The sequence below is a fragment of the Cavia porcellus genome, unplaced genomic scaffold, assembly GCF_034190915.1.
Source record: "Cavia porcellus strain 051 isolate PalLab524CR breed Dunkin Hartley unplaced genomic scaffold, mCavPor4.1 scaffold_4, whole genome shotgun sequence".
In the NCBI taxonomy this organism is placed as follows: domain Eukaryota; kingdom Metazoa; phylum Chordata; class Mammalia; order Rodentia; family Caviidae; genus Cavia; species Cavia porcellus.
The window spans coordinates 56,546,725-56,572,559 of NW_026947487.1; positions in this window are offsets into that span (position 1 = coordinate 56,546,725).

Consider the following 25,835-nt stretch of genomic DNA (forward strand, 5'->3'; position numbering starts at 1 on the left):
TGGGCATTTGTCTATGTGGTCACTGATGGAACCTCCTCACATCCAGAGCAGGACCTCCTCTCTTTGTCAGCTCTATGGGCTGCCTCTGGGTTGCTCAGTACACCTGCCTCCTTACTCTGGCCTCTAGAGCCCTCACCACAGAAGCAGAAAGGTCCATAGTCCTTGCGGGTAGCAGGAGACCCTTGAAGGCAGTGTGCTCCAGCTCTCACACCACAAAGGGAGTCTTACACTATTTCTGTGCGAACAGGAACTCCTCCCAATTACACACTTGAGAGCACAGTGGGTGAGCTCAGCTTTAAGACCTTTTACCTAGACCCAGGCTGTCTAAATGACCTTTCTATTTTGTTTCTATTCTCCTCCACTCCCAGAGGCTATTTGTCTAATCTCAGGGGACTATAAATATGAGTCCAGCCTATAATATCTTTTCTAAAGCCCAGGATCAGAGCTCAAATATTTTTCTCTCCTTTTGCCTTCCCAACCTTTCCTGTAGGCAGTGTTTACCATTTGGTGAGCTGACTGAAAACTAAGAAGGGGTCGCAGGGTAACAGGGACTAGTAGGGAAAAACAACAAATTGGTAAGTACTTAAAATTACCACCCCTATTACTAGCTATTACTATAATTGTTATTACTATAATCATCGTAGACACAGTCAGTTATAGCTTCTTTTATTAATAAGTGAAGTCTCTTCACTTTTACTCTCCTATCCAAACAATCCCCACCCAAGTGAAGCTCTAGTTTTGCCTTTTTGACTCAAAAATTTATTTGCTGACCTCTGGACTGCATATTTTTGCCTCCTTTGGTTCTTGTTTGATTACTCTCTAATACATATCCATATATTTTAAAAATGAGTTTCCCAAATTTATACAATTTATTTTGCTTTCTCATTTCAGTCATCTATAGATGCACACACTAACTGTCCCCTAAATTAGCACTTAAAGCAATTACTTTATTATGTTAATGGAATTGTAGGTCAAGAATTAGGAAAAGATAGCTGATACCATCAGTTTCTGTGCTCTAGCAGTTTGACTCCTGAGAAAACTCCTAGGATAGAGGTGACATGCTGGAGTAGGAAACATTTGGAGTGCCTTTACTCACACATCTGATCGTTGATGCTGAGTGTGGCTGGAACACACTCATGAAGTTTTCCATGTGGACAGGGCTTCCTCCCATCATGGCAGCCTCAGGTCTCCTATCAGGCAACTCAGGGCACGAAAAGCAAGTGTCTCAGAGGTGACAAAGAGTGCCAGTATCTTCTCAACCTCTGCTCAGAACCCTCAGCCTGCATCATCATGTGGCCACACTGAGATCACACGTCAAGGAAGAGTAAGTGTGCTAGCTTAAGTCTCTTTTCATTCACCTACTATCATACGGCCCCACCCACATGACTTCGTTTAATTTTTATAAAGTCCCCGAAGATCCCACTTCCAAGTATGGAAGTACCTTGGTTCACAAATGCTTTTGTCTGCAAACAATGTGGTTCAAAAACAGAAGCATTTGGCCACATTTTGTGTTGGTTTGCAAACTGCATCGGGTGACAAACATGACTATGGCTATCTTTCTACATAAACACAAACATTGACCATCTTTTCCAAAATCAGAGAACAAAAAATTCAGGAACCAATATCCTACTGTACCATTCCCATATGAATTATGGGATTAAGTTTCTAACGCACAAACTTTCATAGCACAGCATATAGTAGGAACATTGTGATAAGAGCTATTGATCCAGCAGCCTTTGAAACATAACCGCCTGGCACAATCTTACAAAGTTCTTTCCAAGCCAGGGACTACGATTTAGTTCTCTCTGAAATTTTTCCAGATCTGTCATGCTTTATCTTGAAAGTAATGCCTACTTAGCAATATTGCGTGAAGAACTAGACTGTCATGAGCTGGCCCCTGAATATCATGGATGAATACAGCTGGAGTCCAATAGCATTTAATAATCAACAAATCACTAAGCTATATACATCATTTAAATAAATATCACAGAAACTTCTAAGGTGGTATTGGTGGTCCCAGTTATGAGTTTCCTGAGGCCTCAAAGATTTAGATACCATGCAGCAACAACACAGCTGCTGAAGGATAGATTTGAACCCAGGATTGGCCTTCCAGTACAAACTCATCCATATATAAGTGGCACGTGTCCAGAGGAAAACATAGATGGGGAAAAAAACAGACAGGTAAATCAAACTCTCCAAATGTTTATCTTGAAGTCTTTGCCAGCCCCTAATCCAACATCTGCTGGCTATTTTTCCTTGTTGCACTTCACCTTCCAGAAGGTTCCGACGGGAGAGAGTTCCACGTTCAGGGTCAAAAGTTGCCCCCCCCCCCCCCCCAGTAACCAAAGCCGGTTGGCAAATGGGCTTTGAACAAACTTGTCTCATGAAATGCCGGGTCGGTTTCACAAGTACATAAAATAACAAGGGAATCAAAGGCATAAACAAGAACAAGCCTGTAATCGGCACAGAGTCAGGCAGGCGAGGGGAGAAGGCGGCTTCCAATGCCTTTGCGCCTCCTGCTTTCTTTGCAGGCGATTGCAGCGCTCTGGGGCCATCTGTTCCCTGTTGTGGGCGGTTAAGTGAAATGGGCTGCCAATACAAATAGCCCCACTTGAGGTTTGTTTGCATAAATTGTTTTGAAAGCTTCATGACGAATTTTCAGGATTACTTGCAGTGGTAGGGACCTCGGCGGAGGCGGAAATATAAATTTAGCCATGCCAGTTGGAACCTATTAATTCGCTTGCTGCCCATCACCTTAGCTCTCCTGTTTAACTGGTTGTGTGACCTTAGGCAGATGAATTAACCTCTCTGGCCTTTAGTTTCCTCATCTGCTCAATGGGAGGTGATAGTCACTGCAGCAACCTCATGGGATTATGAGTTTGGAACAAGATGATGCAGAAAAAGTGTCTCGTACCAGGACTGGCATGTAGGATGTGCTTAATAAATATAAGAAATTAGAGTTTTCTCTGAAATGGGATGAATGGCTCCATCTGATACAAGAATCTGAAGCCCTGGGTGGCCTTCTAGCTCAGTGTGACTTTCTGTCCAGGTGACCTCAGAAGAGTGGCTTTTACTTCCTGAGCTGAGGTACCAATAAGTGCCCTCTGTGCAGCATGACACCTGCCTTCTGTGGGCACAGTGACTGCTATGGTTATTGTTCCATGCAGTGGGCCTTGCTGGTGACCTTTGCTGGAACTCGAGTCCTTTCATCTCCAGATTTGGACCCCATGTCCACTTTGTGCCCTGTGTCAGCTCAAGATGCAGATTTCAGGCCCCTGGCTGCAGGGTGCTCAGAAGGGGCCACATGGGCTCACAGGAGAGAACACTGTGATTTCTGCTCTGGGATAGAAGCAGGGACCAGAGATTCCTGAATGAGGGTGTGTCTAGCTATGGACTTAAGCAAGGAGACTGGAACAGCTATCTGCATGTATTTTACCAGGGAAACTAGAAGAAGGAGAGTAAATGAGAACCAAGATGTCCTGGCACCCAACTCCGTTCTACTGAGCTGCTGCTGGGTCTCAGGGACCCTTGAGGCATTTGCAGGAGCCCGGGGGCATCTCCATGGAGAAAGTCCACAACTCAACGGGCTCTCTTGGAGCAGGAGAGACACAGACAGGAGAGAGAGAGAGAGAGAGAGAGAGAGAGAGAGAGAGAGAGAGAGAGACAGAGAGAGAGACAGAGACAAAGAGACACAGACAGAGAGAGCGAAAACGTGACTAAGGACAGAAAAAGAAATGGACAGAAGACAGAGACACAGAAACAGAGAAAGAGAGAAATGGAGAAGAGATAAAGATTAGAGAGACAGACACAGAGGGGAAAGAGATGGAGAGGCAGAACTTGTGAAACTCAGACAAAAACACACATAGAAAATGTTCCACAGAGATCTGTGCAGAGACGGGAAGGCATAACACAGTGACAGAGAGAGCTATTGAGACAGACAGGAAGAGGGATATAGACACCAAGAATGAAGTGGAGACATAGAGAGGAAGAGACAGACAGAGGAGGGAGAGGGCAGAGGCTGCCCATAGTTCCCAAAGCCTGATGCCACAGGCCTAGTCCAGTTTGCCCACTGATCTGTACACCCAAGGACCATCAGAAGTAACAGTGACCCCCATCTCTTCCCTGGATACCAGCTGCCCGTCAGCCCCTAACTTGGCATGCTGGCAGCCCCCTAGGGACTGACCCTGTCCTTTCATCTGCCTGCCCTGTGGCTCATCTTGCGATACTGGCCAGGAGCTGCCCAGATGGAGCTGAGGCTGACGCCCGTGGCCATGCCCGCCGGAGCATTTCTACCGATGACAGTTAAATTGTTGGGGCCTCTGTTCTTCATTTACATCACAGACGCAAGAGTCGGGGGACGACCTCCCCTAAATGAAAGCCAGCTGCCCCATCTCATCCCCGAGCATTTTGCTTCTCTTCAGACGGTCTTCTGACTTTCAACTTAGACCTGCCAGCTGCCTTGACGAGCTCTAGTGCTTAGCGATATTTTATTGCGTGATTTCACCAAACTCTAGAGTTTTCCACTTATCCTAAGCTAATGGACTAAATCTGGACCCGTTTGCAACAGGTTTTGTTTTAGCAAGGAGCAGAGCAGTTACACTTAAGTCAAGGTTGCAAGGTAAAATATTCCATTTCTATTGTGTCTAACTGAGCCTTTTGTGTGATAGGTATGGAAGCTGTCACAAGGCATGTTGGAAACTTGTTCTCCTACCAGGAAGGATGTGCAATCTGCTGCCTGTGTCATTTGATAAATGTTTGTTGAGCTTTTAGTATGTCTAAGACCTTGCAAGAGATGCAGCGGTAGTTGCAACCCTGGTTTTCACTGAGATGATATTGCCTCCTATGGGACCCTTAACAACATCTAGAGATGCTTTCTGTTGTAACCAGGAGAAGAGAGTGTTGGGGATGCAGCTAAATATCCTACAATGAGCAGGATGGTTCCCTGTACCCCACAACAAAGAATGATCTAAACTAAAATGTCAATAGTGCTGCTGTGGAAAAATTCTGCTTTAGCCAGAGGGAAACAGGTATAAAGAGAAGGATGACCCAGGTGGCCAAGTAACTGGGTGTAGCTGTGCAGATTATACACTGACCAGATCCAGTCACTGTGAGTCATGTTGCCTTTGATGAAAATGAGCTTCTTGGATACTGCTGTGCAGTATAACAACCCCATAGGTAGAGGGAAAAGCCACCGCAAAGCTGGTTTATGCTGTATCTGGAGTGTAAAGAACTTGGAAGGCCCTGGAAGGGCGTAAAAAGCTGGGAGTTGTGTCTTGATCTAGGCCTTTGTTCTGTAAGCAGTGAGATGCATTCAACTTTGAAGCAGGAGATAAGAAGGTCTCACTTGTGCTTTGAAAAGACTCAGTGGGCAGCGATGTCAAATAGCTGACTGTCATTACGGTTGGAGGAGGAGACAGGCTATGAGAACAGACAGCAGCAGAATAGCTGCTGTGTGGCCTTTGGGAGCACAGGTGGCGGCTCCCACAGTGTGCAGTTTGGGGTTGACCCCAGGAGACTGTCCACCTGGCTCCTTTGTCGCCTTCCCATGCCCATCTCTCCTAGTGCTCTGGTGATGGAGTTACCCTTTCAAACAGTGATCGCCATGAGACACAGAAGAAAGAAAAGAGGTGTGGACCTGGTGCCTCGTGTTGACCCTTTGAGCCCAGGGCACGGGAATGTCAGTGTCTGCAGTCACCTGCAGGGTGTTGCCATCTGCTGCACACCTGGGAGGCTGACATGCAGGACCAAGTGCCCGACTCTCAGAATTAACCATGCTCCGTGGTCCCCTTTTGTTACCCCATGTGCCTGTGGCCTTCACAGTCCACACTGAGGCTCCTACTCTTCCCAGGCTGGCCATGCTCCTTCCTTGTCCTGTTGTATTCTGGTTCATAAACACTGGGTAAGAATGCTGATGGCCTAACCAGTTACGGGATATACAGCTGCAGACTTTGATTCTCACTAAATGTTATTTGTTCATTTAAAGTCATTTTGATGTAATGTCATAGAGGTGGCCTGACTCAACTACCCAAAGAGGAACTCAACTCTTTTCCCTAGACAGTAATGGCTTTCAGCTAAGGAATTAATTTCTCTGTGCCTCAGTTTACCTAACGTGTACCTCAATGAGGACAATAGTGAATGAAGACTAAATGAGCAAATGGATATAAGTGTTAAGTAGTAGCTCATGAAAAGTAAATGCTCAGTAAATGTTGGGAATTTTAGTTGGTTTATTGTAATTTTCACTAGCTTTCTGTCCCTTTGCCTTACCATTTCAGAGATGGTCCTCAAAAACCAGTTGATGTATTCTGCATAAAATGGGCTCAGCAAAGGTGATGCACACTTGTAATCCAAGCCCTCTGGAAAGCTCTGGTAGGAATATTACAAATTCTAGCACAGCTTGAGCAACTTAGTGAAACCCCTTCTCAAAATAAAAATTTTTTAAAAGGCTGGGGATGTAGCTCAGTGCAAAGGCCCTGAATTCAATGCCCAGTACCCAAAACAAACACATAAATAAATAAATAAATAAATAAGAGGGCTGGTGATTTAGCTCAGTGGCATAAGCACCTGCCTTGCAAGCACATGGTCGTGAGTTTGATCCCCGATACCTGATAAAAAAATAAATAAATAAGAAAAAAGAAAGGATACTGAACTAAGTAGCCACAAGCAAGAGTGTTGGTTCTGGTCCTCAAGATGGAAGAACGTACCGTCTGTCTGGTATGTTTGATGGTGGCTTCTGTGTACCTTCTCTGACTGTCAGGTCAGGCTAAGACTCCCATCTGCACTGATGTTTGGGCTACAGCACAGGGCTTGAGTCAGCTGGGCTTGGGAACAGCCACTGGTGAGCCAGAGAGACTCCATCAGGCCAGCTACCCCGGGGGAAATATCTTTCTGGTTATGCCCAATAAGCATAATAAACTAAAAAATACAAAAATTAACTTGGACAAAGTGATTTCAATTTGTGTGTTTTAGAGGAACCTGGAATGATTTAGAAAAGGGAGATGACAAATACATGTTTCCAGAAATTATTAGCTGGAACTGCAGCCACCAGCACAACATTCCCAGTCCGCCCTGCAGAAGGGAACACACTATCCTCCAACCTGCTGCGTTCAAGCCTGTGTGCAATGGGGACCAATGGTGACAGCCGACTATGTATACCATCAATGGTTTCAATAAGTGGCTGGAGAACAAGTCAACTGAGATGCAAATCCAAACGACCTTCCCTTTAGAGATGAAATATTCAAATTCGTTGTCTAAAGGTTTTTGGGAGCTTTCAGCCGAGTGACTGGGTTTGTCACCAGCCCTGTTGGTAGTGACTTCAGAATGGCCTTGTGCTCTTGAGGAGCAGCTGTCGTTGGACCCCTGCTAGGCACATTAACCGTATCTCATTTAAACACACTTTTGGCAAACCGTATCAAAGTTTCATTGGCAAATTCAACCCTGCAAACCCTCCTGAGCAGAGCAGACAAGATTTTTGGGCCCCACGGTGAGTCTATGTCTGGACCTGGCCACTGGGTGTCACTGTGCCACTGGGCTGGGTCTTGGCAAACATTTGTCTGGCTGTTAAAAAACCCAGCTTCTTAAGGAAAACAGTAGAAATGACAGTTAGGCAACTACTCCAATGGGCCTTAATTATAACGCAAACCTTGTCAAAAGGACCATGTTTACTGTGGGAGGCTTTTTATGTGATGAACTTTCACTTGCTAGGGGATGTTTTAGATCCAGTTTCAAAAACAACAACAACAACAAAATTGTTTTAAAGGAGATAAAGAAGAGAAAGTCCAGAGAAATCAAATGAACATCCTCTACCCTTAATCCCCTGAATTGTGATATTTTGATAGATTACCTGGTGGTGTTATAGAATGGTGAATGTCAGAAAGATTGTCTTTCTTTCTTTCTTCCTTTCTTCTTTTCTTTCTTTCATTCATTCTGTTCTGACAGCTTCCCCACTACCACCTTCCAAAAGCCACACCAAAAAAAAAAAAAAAAAAAAGATGTTTTTCAAATGAACACAGGCAAGGATGTGTCACCCAGTGATGGATTGCTCACTCCAGCTCAGCTTTTGATAATTAAGTTCTACTCTTCACAGAAGAAGCCTATTCTGCCAAATCCAAAATACCCTGGAAAATGTAAAATTAGAACCTTATGAGAAAAAAAAAAGATTAAAAGAGCTAAATATATATGTGTGTAGTTTGGCTAAGCGGTGATTGGGGTGGGCAGAGTGAAGAGTGGGATGTGATTTGATAACTGCCTACTAATCTGCCAGGGACACATGGCAAGGAAGAAAGGGGATATTTACACACCGAGACAAGGTTGAATTAAGAGTAAGTAGATGGCCTAAGTTAAAAAAAAATAAAGAGTATTAAGACAAACATCACACAGTTCTGACTGTCGGGAACTAACGCTTCAATTAAGATTGAGTCTTTGAACGGAGGGATTAGAGACTCCAACACTGGTGAGATCTCCCGAGCGGCACCTAAACATAGATGTGTGGTAGGCTGAAAACAGAGGCCTGAAATCTGGTGTAGTTTCTCAGGTTTTCTTATGGCTCTACCAGTCTTGCAAGAAGGACCTTGAGTGGATACATCATAACGTACAATTTGCTAACTAGAACGCTCAAGTCCAGAAGACTGGTTCTGAATCACGAAGACAGAGAATCCAGAAACCTACCACAGGATTGTGGCTGAGGTCAAGGGGTGCCTGGGCCAGCATGAGGGGCAGCATCTCATGCTCGCTGGCTGGGAGGCCGTCATCTTGTTTTCCTGCATTTGTGGTTCGCCTGCTACACCCAGACTATGCTGGTGGAAAATCCAGTCCTAAACCGCACCGTCCCTTCACCATAGATCAACACCACCGACCACAACAAGCACCAGGAATTGCTGAATGATTTATTAGAAGAGACTGCAAAAGATACTTTAAAAGCAAATTCTCTTACGCCCATGTAATGTACCAAGGGGAGCGAGTAGAGGCCAACAACCCATGTGGCCATCACATTCTTGGCAGAAAGCACTTCTTAGTTGGCTCTCCAGTGGGCAGGAGCCAGGTTTCACAAACCATTTCTATCTTGAGGACTCCTAGTGTTCATTTGATCACCCTGAAAGCTGGATCCTTATCGGCCCCAGTAATTTATCTCTTTGGAAGGAGCAAGCAGAGGCGAAGATAGATGCAGTTGATAAATACACTCTATTCCAGTGCACAATCAGCTTCAGTTAAACGTTCAAGCACTGCCGAAGTGGGGGAGATTTGCTTTTTCACTGTGAAATTGATATTTAAAACTGCCCTAGCTGGGGTGAGTTCTCTGCAGCTCCACCGCTGTCTGCCTAGGAGACACTTAAGGAGCCCGGTGGGAAAGTAGTTTCTCAAGTCTATGGGGAGGAGGCAGGATAGGAGGGATGGCTAGGCCAGGCCTGATTGGTCTTTAGTCTTTGCCAAGAAGCCCCAAGGCTTTTGCTCCAGGTTTTTTTGTTTTCTTTTCTTTTCTTTTTCTTTTTTTTGCATCTGACCACAAGCCTCGCTTTGAGGGCAGTCTGGCCTGACCCTGGCTGGAAGGCAGTGAGATAGCTTGAACCTGTTCTTTGTCAGAGCTCCTACCCCATCGAGGTGGCTTGGTGGGAACCTAGAGATAAAAAACAGGAACTGACTTCTTCCATGGGACAGGAAAACAAGAAGGAGGAAGAGAAGACTTCCTGCTCCTCTCTGTCAGCAGATAAGCCTAATTGGCTGGGGTTGCCTCCTGCACATTGATTGTGCCTTGTATTAAAGCACTATTGATCGGCACAGTGCAGTGAAATGGGGCCAGTCCTGCCCCTGCTACTTGGCCAGCAACCTTTTCCTGTGGTCTTCTTTTTATCATTATAAATTGGGTCAAGGGTGAGAAGCATCCACACAGTACAGAACAGGAACTCGGAATAACTTTCTGACCACTCCAGGATCATGCATGCTGCTGCTCTGGGGAAGAAAGATGCCTTCTCTGGAGTCAGGAAGAGCTAAGTTATTAATGTGAGGTTTATGTTTCAGTTAAGTCTCGGAATAAATGCAAGTGCTGCTTAGGGTCCTCAAGGCCAGGGAGCCTGGCTGGGGGACCTCAGTACTGGGGAAGGTTGAGGCAGGCGGAACAGCAGATGCATGGTGTCTGGGCTGGCTCTAGATTGAGATGGGAGAGCAGAGGAAGGGAGGGCAGCAGGCTGCCTAGGCCTGTTGAACACCGTGGTCATAGCTGAAGACAGGCAAGTGACTTCACCTTCATAAGCCCCCATTCCCTCCCTGGTGACAGTGAAATAGTGATAGTACTTATCAAAAGGATTGTTGCCGGAATTGAATTAATCACCCCTAGCCACCAGCGTACCCACATTCACACAAAGCTTACAACTGTACTTGGTTCACAGCAAGGGCTCCACCCATTCTAGCAAGTATTAAGATGCTGCTTCCCATTTCCATCCTGTCACTGTGTGAGCAGCACTAAACATTGACAACAAGATGGCAGGGAGACTGGGCAGGAGAAGCAACCTCCTACCACATAGTGAGGTGATTCTAAAAGCAACATGGAGGCATTTGGTCAACTTCGGTACATTAATGTAACCCGTGACCCAGTGTTCTGCTTCTGGTCTAGGACCCAGGGAAATTCCCACATGAGTCAGTCACAAAGGGATTTCAGGAGGAAATTCTTTGTGTTATATTTTCTGGTGGTGGGAATCTGAAGATAATCTGGGGATCCATCCTTGGGAAAATTGAGAACACCCACTATGGAGAACTGTGAAAGAATCAGAAGCAATAGGCTAGGTGCATACATATAATGGGGCTGGAGTTTCCATGCATGGTGTTGGGTCAAAGATGTGAAAACATAATGAGACATGTAATGTGATGCCTTTGGTATGAATTAAATATATGCATGTGCAAAAACACATGCATTTTGAAAGTTTCTCACTCTCTCTCTCTCTCTTCCTTCTCTTCTCCTTCCTTCCTTTCTTTCATTCTTTCTCCAGTACGGAGGATTAAACCCAAGACCTTTACACTAAGCTACACCCCACCTCATCTTATTTTTTAAATTTTGAGACAGAGCCTTGAGACATAGCTAAGTTGCCTAGGCTTAGCCTAAATGTGCACTCCCCCTGCCTCAGCTTCCAAAAGTGATCGAAATTATAGGCGTGCAGCATCACACCTGATTTGGTAAGGCTAGTCACTGTCACAAGGGTAATGTTTGAAGAACTGTCTCTGGGAAGGAAGGAAATGGAAGGTTTTATACCCAAAGTAGTACAGTGAAGGAGGTCTTGCCCCAGTCAGTGACGGTGATGTATTATGAACTGAAGGTAAAATTAATTCAACACCCTGCCCCTGAGGCCCAAAAAGAGCCTGTATGTTATTAAAAACAAAAAATTGTAGTTATACATTTTATATATACATATACATTACATATGTTATGAATAAATAAATATGCATTAACTTATGCACCAAATGTGGAGAAGTTTAATATATTTATAGTTATCCCTTCATTAAAGATATTCTTTATTTTAGAATAATTTTAGATTTACAGAAAGGTTGTAAGGTGAGAGAGAGTCCCTTTATACAGAACCACGGGGCATTTCCTATATCTAAGAAATGAAGTGGATGCACCTTGAGACTATAACATGGAGTGAAATAAATCAGACACATGAGCTTAAATATCATATACTTTCTTTTATATGAGAAACCCAAATTATAAACAAAGAGCAAAAAGATAAATAAGGGGGAGTGGAAGACAGATTGTTTTCAAATGGTAAGGGGATCAAGAGATGGAGAGAGTGGGGGAGAGGGGATGATAAAAGGAACTAAAATGTGTTATGCAGTCCCAGCTACTCCACACAAGCAATGTAAATACTGTGCGCTACAAACATGTACACTAATGAAAAAGACAAGAAAGAGAAATGAGCTTAGTATGTTTTATTAACCAAGCTCCTGACTGTTGGAATTTCACTCTTTCTCAGCAGTGTGGAATACAGACCATAGCAGCACGTTTAATTGTCCTGTCTGTTTTGCCTCCTCCAGTCCATGATGGTTTCTCAGGCTTTTCTTGCTTTGCAGGACCTCAACAGCTTTGAGCAGACCTGGGAAGGTATTCTGTACACTGTCTCTGACTCTGGGTTGGTCTGGTGTTTAGGTAGGGGTTATGGTTTTCTGGGAAGGCTTTCTCTCCTCGTACAGGGAGGGATAGAATATTAACATGGTTTTCAGTAGTAACATTGACCTCCACCACCTGGTTCAGATGCTATCTGCCATGTTTCACCTCTGTAATTTAGTATTCTTTCCTTTTCTTACTCCATTCTGTGTAATGCTAAGTGCAGTCCATAGTCAAGAAGAGACTCAACGTGTACTTCTTGCAGTGGGTATCTACATGTATATTTGAATGCAGTTTCTGGTTGTGGTAAAAATGTAAATAACGTAAAATTTATCGTCTTCCTATTTTTAAACATACAGTTCTCTCTGTGCATTAAAAAAAAACCTTTGGGATACAATGCACATGCCATAATATTAAGCCCTTTAAAGCACAAGACTAGCGATTTTAGTATATTCCACAGCATAATAGCTATCACTAAGTTTAAAAGATTTTCATCACTCCAAAAAGAACCTTCATTACATTCACAGTTACTCCTTATTCTGCTTTTTTGTGCAACCAGTAACCTACTTTATATATACATAAGTTTTCCTATTCTGGGCACTTTGTATAAATGGTTTCAAATAATATGTTGTCTTTTTTGGAGTTTTTACTAAGCATGTCGTTTTCACAGGCCATCCATGTTGTGGTACAAGTCATGGAACCACCTGTTTGTACTGTGGAACAATGTATGTGCATATTGCACATTTTATTCACTCCCTTGTAACTGATAGGCATTGTATTGTTTCTACTTTCAGGCTAACCTGAATTGTGCTGCTATGAATATTCCTGGATGGCTTTCTTACGTGAACATTTGTATTTTTCATTGAAAATTGCTGGGTCATATGATAAGCTTATGATTGATATCTGAGGAATTGTCAAATGTTTTTCAAAGTGGTTTCACCATTTTACATTCCAACTCACAATAGAGAGTTTCTGATTTCTCCACATCCTTGTTAACATTTTCTTGAGTATAGCCTCCTTATGGGGGATATAAAACAGTATTTCATTATTGCTTTGACTTGCATTTATCTAATGGCTAAAAGTATGGTATATCTTTATCATGTCTTTATTGGCCATTTGCACGTCTTCTTTGGAGAAATGTCTCATCAGATCTTTTGCCATTTGAAAAACTGGCTCATCTTTTTTTACTGAGTTGAAAGAGTTGTTGATATGTCTTGGGTATTAACTCTTTATCAGGTAAAATATATACAAAATATTTTTCATCTGTGGATCTCTTTTCATTTCTTTAATGGTACTCTTTGTAGTAAAAAAAAAGGCTTTTAATTTTGATTTGTTCATTCTATTTCATTATTGCTCATGATTTTGGTATAATATCTAAGAAAAAAACTATTGTGTAGTCCAAGGTTATGGAGATGTACTTCTATGATTTCCTCTGAGAGACTGATAACTCTAATGCTTACATTTAGTTCTATGATTCATTTTGAGTTAATTTTTTCCTATGATATAAAGAAGGTATAGCTTTTCCTTTGACCTGAAGATAGTCAATTGTTCCAGGACCATTTACTAAAAAGTTCCCCTCCACTGAATTGTCTCGGTGCTCAGTGAATTTCTGAAATGTCAACATTTTTTATGAAAAAATTTTTGTCTCCTTTTGTCTTAAGTTCAATCTGCCCACTCAACTCCTGTACCCAGCAACATTATAAGACAGCATTGCTTAATATAAAGAATATTTGTGGGGAGGATGTCACACATAGCTGAATTTGTTTCTTAGGTCCATACTCAAAACTGTATAACTTTACCTTTCTGGATCATTCTTTAATTTCTTTTTATCTCACCTTTTTATTTGAGATATGGAGATAAAAATCTTTCTCTAAGCAAGTATAATAGGAGACTGAAATAGGAGGAAAGACCTGGAAAAACTGTGTTACAAACTATAAAACACAATGTCAGTTATTTGCTTATATATGTTCATCAAATTCCAATGTACATTATTAACATTGTTCTATGTCTTCATTAATTGCTATCAGTTACAGCCTAACACATAACCCCAGACTTAGTAATTTAAAACAGAAAGTATTGATTATCTCAGTTTTGGTGTGGCAGGAATACTGACATGACTTAGCTGGGTCCTCTGACTTGAGGACATTCACAGGTTACAGTGGAGATGCTAGTCAGAGGTGCAGCCAATTAAAGTCCTAGTTTCAGGGAAGATCTACTCACAAATGTCACCAAGGAGCTGTTGGGAGGGATTCAGTTCCTCATAGAGTGACTGTCAAGTTAAGTAGAGGCTGTCCTCAGCTCTCTGCCACATGGGTCTTCTCACAAACAGCTTGGGACACGGTAGTTTGTTTTGTTTGGCTCAAGTGAAGAGATCAAGAGAACATGCATAAGATCAAGGTCAGTCTTCCACTTTCATATAGTTTGTTACGTACAGGTTAGTAGGTGTTGGCCACACTGAAGGGAGAGGTTTTCCACAAGAGCATGGCTACCAGGAGGCAGACACCATTGAGATCATCTTAGAAAGTAGTTGTTATGGTTTAGATCTAAAATTTACCACCCAAATCTCATGCATTCTGAATTGGAGCTTTGGAACGTAATTAAATCATGGGGCAAGGGTCCCATTGCTGAAGTGCTTTAAGGAGGCAGAGCTTGGTGAGTACAGTGGACTCTTGTGTTATGGCCAGCCTAACATGTGAACAATTTGGGTTATAACTGGAATTTTAGATTTGAATTTCTATGAAAGTCTTGAGTTATAACTCAAATGCTGCTCAGTTGTATGACTGTAAACAAAGACTCACAATGCCAGGAAAGCACATGTAAGTATACATAAGTATGGGTCTGAGCCCAGATGTGCATGTTTGTGGATTTGATTTCGGTCAGTGCATTATATAATTGTTATAAGTGCTTTATGGTAGTACTATTAAAATGAATCCAAAAAGCTAAAAAGAGGTGAAGGAAAGGAAGTTAAAGAAAGTAATTTCAACAGAAAAAAAAAAAACACTGTTAAGGAAAAGACAGAAACAAACAACCTTAGACCAGTTTTTAGTTCTCAAAATGCTAAGCCCTAGTGAGACAGAAGCAAGTCCTACTAGACTACAGAGTCTCCCAAGGAGAGAAAGGACACCAGACAACCAGATTTCTGATGTTCTTATGGAATAAATGTAACCAACTTTTGTTGCATCCTCCCTTTCTGCAGGCCCATGATGTCAACTTGAATGGTGAGTATACTACCGAAGTTGTTGTTTTTGATAAACTAGGCACAATTTATAACTTTTTGGTGAGTATGCTAGGAAAATTATTGGTGTTTTTGATAAATTATGTACATTATACACTTTGTTTATGAAAAGTTTAGTTAAGGGGTGCTTTGGGTGGTTTGGAATGCATTATGGATATTTCCATTATTTCTTATGGGAAAAATCATCTTGACTTACAACAAGTTTGAGTTACAACCAGTTGTTGAGAGTTCATAATCAAGGGCCAACCAGGTCACTGGGCTGTGGTCTTATCCACAGCCTCTGCCTCTCTTCTGGCTCTTGTTCTGCTTGCTGTACATCCTGACTACCATGAAGTGAGCAGATTTTCTCCACCTTGCCTTTCTGCCAGTTTCAGGGTTTCTTCCTTGGAGCCAGTTGACCATGGAATGAACGCATGAGCCAAAATAAAACCTTTCTCCTTTAAGTTGTATTTATAAAGAATCTTGTCCCAGTAATGGAAAACTGACCAGTACAGCAGTGTATTATGCCCAGTCAGAGCAGTAGAAACAAGTCATTTGTGGTATCACAGCTTAGAGTTTTGTCTTGTCGAAAGCAAGCCTTTGCCAGTGTTTGGTAAAATGGGAATCCACTTCTGCGAGACTTGCTTTAACCAGCTGTTTTGCATCATCAGCTTCAGCCATGAGGAATTTGTTTCTTTGTGTAGTTAGGCAACAAAACATACCTTGGCCCAGGAAACTGAAATAGATGCATGGTAGCCCTTTGTCAGATTATTTCCATGGCCTTTACTTAAAACTACATTTCCCAGGATCCTTTGCCAACTGGCCTGGCTGGGGTGAGCCAACAGGAAACATTGATGAAGAATAGAGCAAGGAGAGGGAAAGCCTGGGTGTTTCCATCCTGTCCTGATTCCTCCTTTGGATGACTTCCCATCCTGCCTGGTTCTTTACCAGTCTTTGGTCTAGAGAAGCTCTATGATAATGACAATGCTCTTCCTGTCCACAACAAGTGCTCAGGAGAAGGGAAGGAAAGGTTAAAACCAGCTATGCTCTGGCTGCAGAACTATGCCCCCGGGCCCGGCCCAGGCCTTCCTAGGGGAAGAAGTGGCACTTTTTCTAATTAATTCATCCAGAGGGAGTGCCTTTTCTGAATTTCTCAAGGATTTAGTATGGGTCAGCAGTAGCTCCATTTAGAAGCCTCTCTGAGATAGGATGAAATTCACATGCCCTTTGTTTAAAAATGCATGTTTTCTTGTGAAACCATGCATCATCTCAGAGGTTCACAGCTCCTGCAGTGGTCATGACACTCCCACTAGGGATCCATGGCCTGCAGCTTAATTGTGACATGGTAGATAGTTTCATGATTTCACAAATGTCTTTCACTATCTAGAAATATTTCAATAAATCTACATAAGCACCTATTATTAATATTTTCTAGAAATCAACCTAATTTGTGCCTTAATTTAACTGGACAAGTTACTTGATATGGTGACACATTGATTTCTGGAAAATCACAGGTTTGGTACACTGGTTTAGAGCTTGGCCCTAGAACTACACTGCTTGGCTTGTGATCTGCTTCTGCTACCTACTGGCTGTGTGACCTTGGGAAAGTTACTTGACCTCTCTATGCTTTTGTTCTTTAAAATGAGGCTACTAAGAGGTCTTCTGTAAAAAGTTATGAAGATAGGGTAAGTTGGTGTATGGAAAGCATTGAAGCATTGCTTTAGGGCATAGTAAGGACACAATAAATGGTAGCCATTACTCTAACATTGCATTTCTTCCTGTTGCATTCTTAAATATACATAAAGCAATACAAATATTTAAATGTCATGTTGTGCTACCCCAAATTATCCTCTGAACCCCAGTAGCTCACACATCTGAGCTCTGGAAAATGCTGCTGATGAGTCCTGACCTTTCAAGAGAACACATGCTAAAAAAAAAAAGAGAGAGAGAGAGAATACATGTTTAGGCACACACACACACACACACACACACACACACACACACACACACACACAGCAGAGGCAGGAAACCCCAACGAGGAGATAAAGAAACTGACTGGTGGCTTTGGGAAGGTGCTAAGAGGGCACAGGAGGGTATGTTTATTTCTGGATTACAGTGACAGAGCAATAAGGAAAAGCAGAGCTTGTTTTCCTGCTCAATGCCACCTTCCCAAGAGGCCAGGAAACACATCCGCCCATATCTAATGAGGAGGCAGCCGTGGGGCTCTTGCTGGTCCTTCTCCTCTCAGCTGCTCCCTGAGAACTGCTGGAAGAAGCAGTGTGCTGCCTCCCTTGGCCTAAATTTTCTGCTGTGGGGCTTTTGGGGTGGGCTTGATGCCAAACTTTGAAAAAAATTATTTGGAATTTTCTATTGCCATTTCCTACACCTTCTTGAAACAAAAGACCCTAATTTTGCTCTAGGGAGCCTCCTCCCACTTCACGTTTGTTGTGCAGGCTTCTGAATTCCAGGGGAGGAGCCTGTGACTGATGCTAAGCCAATCAGATCTTTTTATCATTCTGATTGGTTGAGGGAATGAGCTCATGACTCAAGGTGGACCAATTAGAACCGAATTCTCCATGCAGAGGTCTTGTTAAAGGTATCAGAGAACTAGCTTTTCTTCCTCTGAACAGGGATTGAGGATATATGAACTGAACTGAACTGCTAGATGCCTGAAGATGGAGCCAACCCATGGGGAAGGGCTGGATTCAGTGTATAATGAGCTAGTTTAAAATCATACTATGCCTAAAGTCCACAATTCTTCCAGATTTATCTGTTCCAAGTAAAAAAATATAACACTTGACTTTCCAAATCACCCAGGGAAAATTAGCTAACTGAATAAACATCCAGTCGAGGAGCTGGGTGGAACCTAAGGGGATGCAGCCTGACACTGATAGGTGTGATTTTACAGGAGGCAATCGGTGCTGGTTGCTTCTTAGTTCTGTGGAAGCATTTAAGGTCACTTTATCTGGATGAGCAGACAGCCTCAGTCTTGAGCATCCCATGGGAGCAATGGTCCCTTACATTCATCTGGCATTCTTCAGCTTGTGAGATACTCTTAAATACATTATCTTGTCTGATGTTCTTTTAGCAACATTGGGAGGACAACTGGACAGAAATTAGTACCCAGAGTTTAGAGATGGGCAAGTTGAGAGTTAGGAGCTAGAAACTTCTGCCTAAGACCCATGTCTGATTAGTAACAAGCTTTCATAGTGTGAATCCACTACTCTTATAATTCATTAGTGAGAAGGCTGAGGATCCCAAGTTCAAGAGACCACACAGCATGGTGAGGAAAGGGCAGACTCTGAACTCAGACTTTACAGGTTCAAGCCCCAGCTGTGTCACTAAATAGCTCTGTAACCCAGAAACTACATTACCTATTCTGACTCAGTATCCCTATCTGCTAAGGGGAAATGATAAAGACACCATATAGGTATCATTCCCACTTGGATGATGTCAAAATAATTGTCAAACACATTGTTATGAGGAATGCAAAAGACTCATATGAATCATTTACGAGATAAATAATCCGAGTTAGTGTTTTAATTTATTTGACTTGAGAACCTAGGCAAAACAGCATCATAAAGATTCAGGCTTGGTAAAAAGAAATAGCAGAAAAACTGCTGGGGACTGGGGGGTAACAAGTGTTGACAAATCCACTTTTGCTCAAACTAGTACTCCAAACTGGCTTGAGGTCAAGTTTGAAGAAGAGGAAGATGATTTGTGAGTGTGACCAAAAAAACAAAAAAGGAGAAAATGAATGGGTGAAGTATGATATGAAGAGCCTCAACCTCACCCTCATCCAAGGGTGACAAGGACTATACTTGTCAGTACACCCTTTCCTTTGCTTTAGGGTAGTGATTCTCAAATAAGTACCCAGGTGGTACTTATTTGCTATCAAAACACATGTGGCTAGAAACTATCCTTGCCCAATTTTGGATTCCATAGGTTTGGGTGGGGCCTGGGAATGTGCTACTGGTCAGGGCCCACATTTTGAGAATCATTGCTTCAGAGCTCTCCAGAAACTCCTTTCTAGGTATGAGAAATCATGTGAAAAAAATTGAAGCAATTGCTTTCCTACTGACTTGTAATCTAATTATAAGGTAAGATTTTTGTTACTCTGATGATCTTTAGTTGGTATTTCTGATTCTCTGAATTGGGTTTTTTTACCTTTGTTAACTCACCTCGTTCACCTGTTAAAGCAGGGAAAATCTTATGGGTCATGGTATGTGCATGTGTGCGTGCATGCATGCGTGCATGCGTGTGTGTGTGTGTGTGTGTGTGTGTGTGTGTGTGTGTGTGTTGTGTGAATTCTCCTTGAAGGGAAGGGTGCCCATAATCTTTGGCTTAGGATTGCTTAAACAGAAGACCCAGTCAATACACAAACCATCCTTCCTAAAAAGACTGAGATCACCCTCTTGAGATGCATCTCTGTGGTCACGGAGATTTTAATCAAAGCCCAGATGATGGCTAATGATCACTGGGATCCTGAGATGACAGTGTTTGTACCTCCACTTAGCCTACACAGCCTCACGGGAGCTTCAGGGCAGACCTGTGAGGCTGGCCTTGTATTTATTCGCATTTTACAAATGAGGAAACTGAGCAGAAGGAGGTTGCTGGCTCCAGGATATTCAGGTATTCACTCTCAAGTAATCCGATTCCAGAGGTCATTGTCTTTGCAAGCTTTAAATTGGATCTATCTATTATCTATCTATGTATCTATCTATCATCTATCTATCTACCTATCTATCTATGCATATACCTGTCTGTCTGTGGTGTTTGTGTGTGTGTGTGTGTGTGCACAAGCATGTGCATGCGTGCCTTTTTTATTAGCACATATTTGCAGTACATAATGATTACACTCATTGTGCGGAGTTAGTACGTAGACATAACATATCAATTCTTTTTTTGGTCCCCTCAGCCTCCCTCTCATTTACTCACAAAAATGTTATAAAGCAGTGTGCTTTGCATTTGAAAAAACGATTTCAATGTCCCTTTCCTTATCATATTTGATCCTTATTGCCACCAGCGGGCAGGCGGCTTTATTCCCATTTTACAGATGAAACCAAGATGACTGTGGTTAAGGTAATTCACACATGAATGTGAGTAAATGGGGCTGAATTTCATGTCCTCAGCAGGGCCCCATGGTTCAACCATGTGACAGGGTGATTCACTCACATTTCTGAGGATTTGTACAGGCTTCAGCGTGGTTTTCCACAAACCACAGTTATGAATGGAACATTGGATTCCTTCTCAGTGAAAGCAAGGAGTCTTGAGAAAATGTTTGATGACTATACAAGTTTCAAGTACTATTCTATGTAGTAGAAACTATAACAGTACTAAAAACAGTGATAACAAAGCAAACAGTACACTGGGTGCCTCATTTTCAGGATGTCATAAAATCTTTGCCAAGGGGGCCATGAAGTGCATTGCATAGGCACCTAGCTATAGATTGCCCACTTCAGAGATGCAGAAACTGAGGCTTAGACTTGTCAGGTGATTTTTCTAAGATCACAGTCCTAACATGTGCCAGAGTCAGGATTCAGTCCACTGCCTCACGTTCCCTGAAATCTGTCCAAGCTATGTTCATTTCAGGGTTTCCACCTAAGTGACCTCTGTGACATGTTTTGCTATGGGTCACTTCCCCCGAGCTCCTCCCACTCTCAAGCATTTCCACCCACTGCCCATTAATCCTCATTATTGCTTTTGTGATAATATCTCTTCATAAATCTTTAACCACTTGGCACCTAATTACAATGTAATAAAAGGATCGTAATGTAAACTGATATGTTACATTTATTGTTGTCTAAATGATGAGAGAGAAGAGAAAGTTCATAAAACATTTAAATATTTCTTTTCCCTCAAGGGCTATGACACAAAGCCCTTCTTACGTACACCGGTGCTTTTTTCTCCCAAGTTCAGGCATGACAAGCAACAAAGTACATCTGGGGGTGTTTATCTGTGGATATCAGCACATTGCGCACTGTGGTCTCATTTCTGTTTGTTCTCTGCTGACTTCTGCAGGGATTTCTTAGTTTCCCAGACTCAACCAGAAACAAAACAAATACTAGGACTTAATTCACATGGTGTGGAGGCACCTATATTAGTCATTTTTTGTCACTATAATAAAATATCTGAGGTTGGATGCTTTATTTAAAAAAATAAGGTTTATTTTGTTTGCAGTTCTGGAGGTCCAAGAGCCTGATGCCAGCATCTGCTGAGCTCAGCTGAGGACCTTATAAGGATGATTTCATCATGGTGGCAGTGAACGCAGGGGGCAGAGATCGCAAGGCCAGCCAGGAAGCCTATAGAAGATGACTCAGCAGTCAAGGCCTGGGTTTTCATAACAATTTGTTCTGGCAAGAACTCACTGTCAAACAAATTTTCTTCTGGAGACACAACCCCAACTACCTAGTATTATGGTATGAATCAAAACTGTCCTCCAAAAGGATCATGTGTTTAGAGGCGGGGCATTTTGAAGGTGTCTCGGTTATTTTTTTCTGGTTGCTGAGACAAAATATACAATGCTCAAAAGTAAAGAAGGAAAAGTTTATTTAGCTCACAGTCTGTGAAGGTTTTACTTCATAATCAGCTGGCTCCAAGGCAGGGTGGCATGATATAAGGGATACAATTCAAGGCAGCAGAAGACAGCAAAGCAGGAAGAGCAAAAGAGAGGGGAGCAAGCCTCTTCTCCTTCCTTATATTGTAAGCAGATTATCCACCTCTCCTCCAGGGTGGTGTAGCAATCACAAAATCGCCATACCCTCCTCTTGCACAGGCTCAGGATGTTTACAAAGTGACAACCCTGTCTGGTGCTGAGTCCCTTAGTTAAACTTCCAAACTTCTCCAGTTGACAAAATGTATGAACCAAAATGGAAGGTGATTAGATCATAAGGCACGATTACTTCATCAGTGGGTTCATCCACTGACAACTTCATAGCTGCTAAGTACTGTTAACTTCATAGTACTGTTAAGGGGTGGGACCTGGTTGGAGAAATTAGGCCCCTGGGGCTGTAACCTGGAAGGGTATATTCTTGTGTCTTACCCTTCCTCTTTCTCTGGCTCTTTCCCTTCCTCTCATTTCCTGGCTGTTACAAGGTGAGCTGCTTTCCTCCAGCACGCCCTTCTGCCCTGATGTTTCCGCCCTGCAGCCAGCTGACTATGTGATGAAACCTTTGAAATCATGTGCCAAAAATGTATGTTTTTTCCTTTATATTGTGTGTGTAGGGTGTTTTGTCTAGGCAGCAGAAATCTGACTAATACATATAAAGACCTCCCACTCAGACCTCACCACTTTCAGCAGGTATTGCCAAACTGAAGACCAAATTTCTGACACATGAATTGTTGACTGTGGGGCACACCACATCAAAATCGTAACAGTAGATTTCGAAATTTGTATCCGTTATCTAATGCCACAGTAATGCTGTGTGAGAAGCCATCCACCCTGTTATTTGATTTAAAGCTAATAACATGATTTTGACTGATAAGTCTGTGATCTGTGATTTAGGCCAGCATTACTAGGGCAGTCTTTCTAGTCTTCACTAAGTTCATGTACATATTTTGAATGCACGACGGTCAGCTGATTTATAATAACCTTAGCAGGGTGACAGGTAGCTTAGGTGACTTAGCTGTGTTCAGGTGGAGGGTGTTCTCATGGGGAAGGATAGGTGGAGGGTGTTCACATGGGGAAGACCAAGAAGGATCAGCATTTGTGGAAATGTCTGAGTGCTTCTTAAGAAGCTTCTACTATGTCATATTCTGATGTCCTGGAACAAGCACAAGACTAAGTCCAGACTCAACAATGGAGCAGAACATTCTACCAAAGTGAAGAACACAGTAGACGGTGAGAACACAGATGGGGAAAAAAACCAGGGCACTAAGGAAAATAGGGCCTCTAAGGGCAGAATCAGGTGTGAACACCTTTATAAACCGACAGCTAAAGCTCCTTGAAAGCCACGTGTACTCTCATCTCCGCAGTTTCTGAAAACATGTGCTACCCTTCTCTCCCTCAGTAAGATGGCTTTCTCTGCTAGGTTTGCCCACATTATTTTGTGGCCATGCTGTAATGTCATCACCCTGGCCTTCCTGGCCATGCATATCCACTGCTATCCCATAGTGTATCCCTAATTCTAAACCCTAACCCTAAGCCTAACCTTTACCCTAGCCCTAATCTTTACATTCCTGGGACAGCCATACTCAGGCCAGCCTCTAGAATTGTGTCCCTGTGTTAGCAATCTTGACTGTATCTTATACCTGTTCCTCTGATCTCTTTCTATGCTTTCAGAATCATCCTCATCCTCCTTATCCTCTACCCCTCATCTAAACCATCACTGAATTCAACAAATACCAAAGTCAAGATATTGGTCAAATCCATTTGCTTCCCCTGACTCCAACACCAACCATCTGGGTCTGAGTCACCTCTTCCCAGCTCCCCATCACTTTCTATCTCACTGCCTGCATTTGCTTTCCCTAGAGCACCTACCACTGTATGAATCATCCCATTTGAATACTTCTTCATATCTTTCTCCATGCACCAAATTCGAACTCCATGAGGATGACACACTTGATCTGTTTTCATTAACAGTGTATCTCTAAGGCCTCATACTCTAGGGTGATTGGTGAATAATAGGTGCTCAGTGTTGAGGAACTGAGAAGTCATGCATTCATATGTGTCTGCAGACTATTTCTTCATCTCCTGTCACATTGCACTGATGGGCAGTTCTCAGAGAAATGAAGTTGAGCAGAAACCAAAGGCACTAACCATACCCAGTCTGGGTGAAGAGAACAGGACCATGCAGCTGGTCAGGCTGTGCAAGCCTCTTGCTGAGGACTTTAAGCCAGAATCCCTGGGCAGTGCAGCCTGTGAACGGGACCAGGAGCCAGGTAGACTGTGCTTCAACCTACATAGGATGAATAGCAAAGCTTCCTTTATCTTTAGTACAATTGTTGACCAAGAAGTAGTAGTGAAACCCATTCCCTAACTCAGTCCAGAAGCCAAGCCCAGCAGGACCTCAGTTTAAACTAATTTGCCAGCCGTTAGTTCATGAATGAGTGTGGGAAGAGTCACTGCAAATGCATGAGTATAGTAATACTGTACCCACTTAAAAATATTGATTCATTCTGATTTCCCCTCTTCTGTCCCCCAATTAACCCAAATGTGTGTATTTATGAGATCTAATTTCCTACTCCCAGAAAAGAATTTAAAGGTGTATTTCAAACAATTGTGATGCATTTAAAAGAAAAGAGATCAAGGCAACTCCATAATCTACCCTAGAAAACAAAAGGGTTGGGGAGTAGACCCCAAATGAGGAGAAATGTGGCCAAAGGATACCAAGGGAAGTCAGGTTATGGCAGTGAGTGTGAGAGGGGCAGATCTTAGGAATTTAAGGTAGGAAGTTTATTTTTTTATGTTTTTTTATACAGGAGATTGAATTCAGGTTATTTGTACTGAGCCACATCACCAGCTCTTCTTTTATTTATTATTATTATTATTATTATTATTATTATTGTTTTGATTTTGAGACAGGTCCTCATTAAGTCTTTAAATTGCCTGGGTTGGGCTGGAATTTGTGATCCTCATGCCTAGCCTTCCAGAGTGCTGGGATTACAGGTAGGGGGCTCCACACCAGTATTCTAAATTTTCCTGTAGCCATGGGAAGGTGCACTTTGAAGTTTCAACTCCTTAAGCAAATATTTCTTCTGTCATCTGTTGAACCATTTTCTCCTAAGTTGCATTCCTATTTTGCCAGTGAGCAAATCCTATCCTAACTTGCTGAGCAATATGTGACGTGATGCAGAGGTTAAAGTGGGAAAGGAAATTGAGAGGGGAGAAGGTGGATTGATCAACACCAAATAGAGGCTGGGCGTGGTAGTGCAAGCCTGTGATCCCAGCACTGAGGAAGTTGAGGCAGGAGGATCACATAGTGAAACTCCATCTCAAAAAAAAAAAAAAATCCTAAAAAACAAACAAGCAAACAAAAAACAGAGCTGATACTTATGAAGACCCATGTCAGTACTCTGTTAAGCACTGTATAGGAATTAACTCCACCCTTATATAGTAACCAGGTTATCACCTCATCTTTAAAGATAAGGAAAGAGGGTCGTGCAGCACTTAGGAAACTTGTCCAAGGGCAACACACAATGGTAAAACTCCAAGGTCTAGACTCCTAACTCCTGGCCTGTCTTACCTTCCTGTGGACAAGGCCCCTGGAGCTCGGACATCTCTATGATCGGAGTTGCCCATGGTAAGAGTCAATTGTCTGGTCCAGGGGCAGTGTGAGGGGTCCCACTGGTACCCAGACATTAAGAAAGGAGAATTCCCAAGGCTGGCTTACCAAAAGGAAACTTATCAGAAAGTTATAGCAAGAAGACATGAAGACCCAACATCCCATAGGGTGGAAGCAAAGGAAATGATTCTAGATCATTGGTGAATACATCATGCAAGGTATGCCAGAGACAAATTTGTGAAATGCTTGCTCTGTGTATACCCAAGTGTCACTGTAACTCTATAATTTTCAAGTAACTAGACATTGTGAGTGG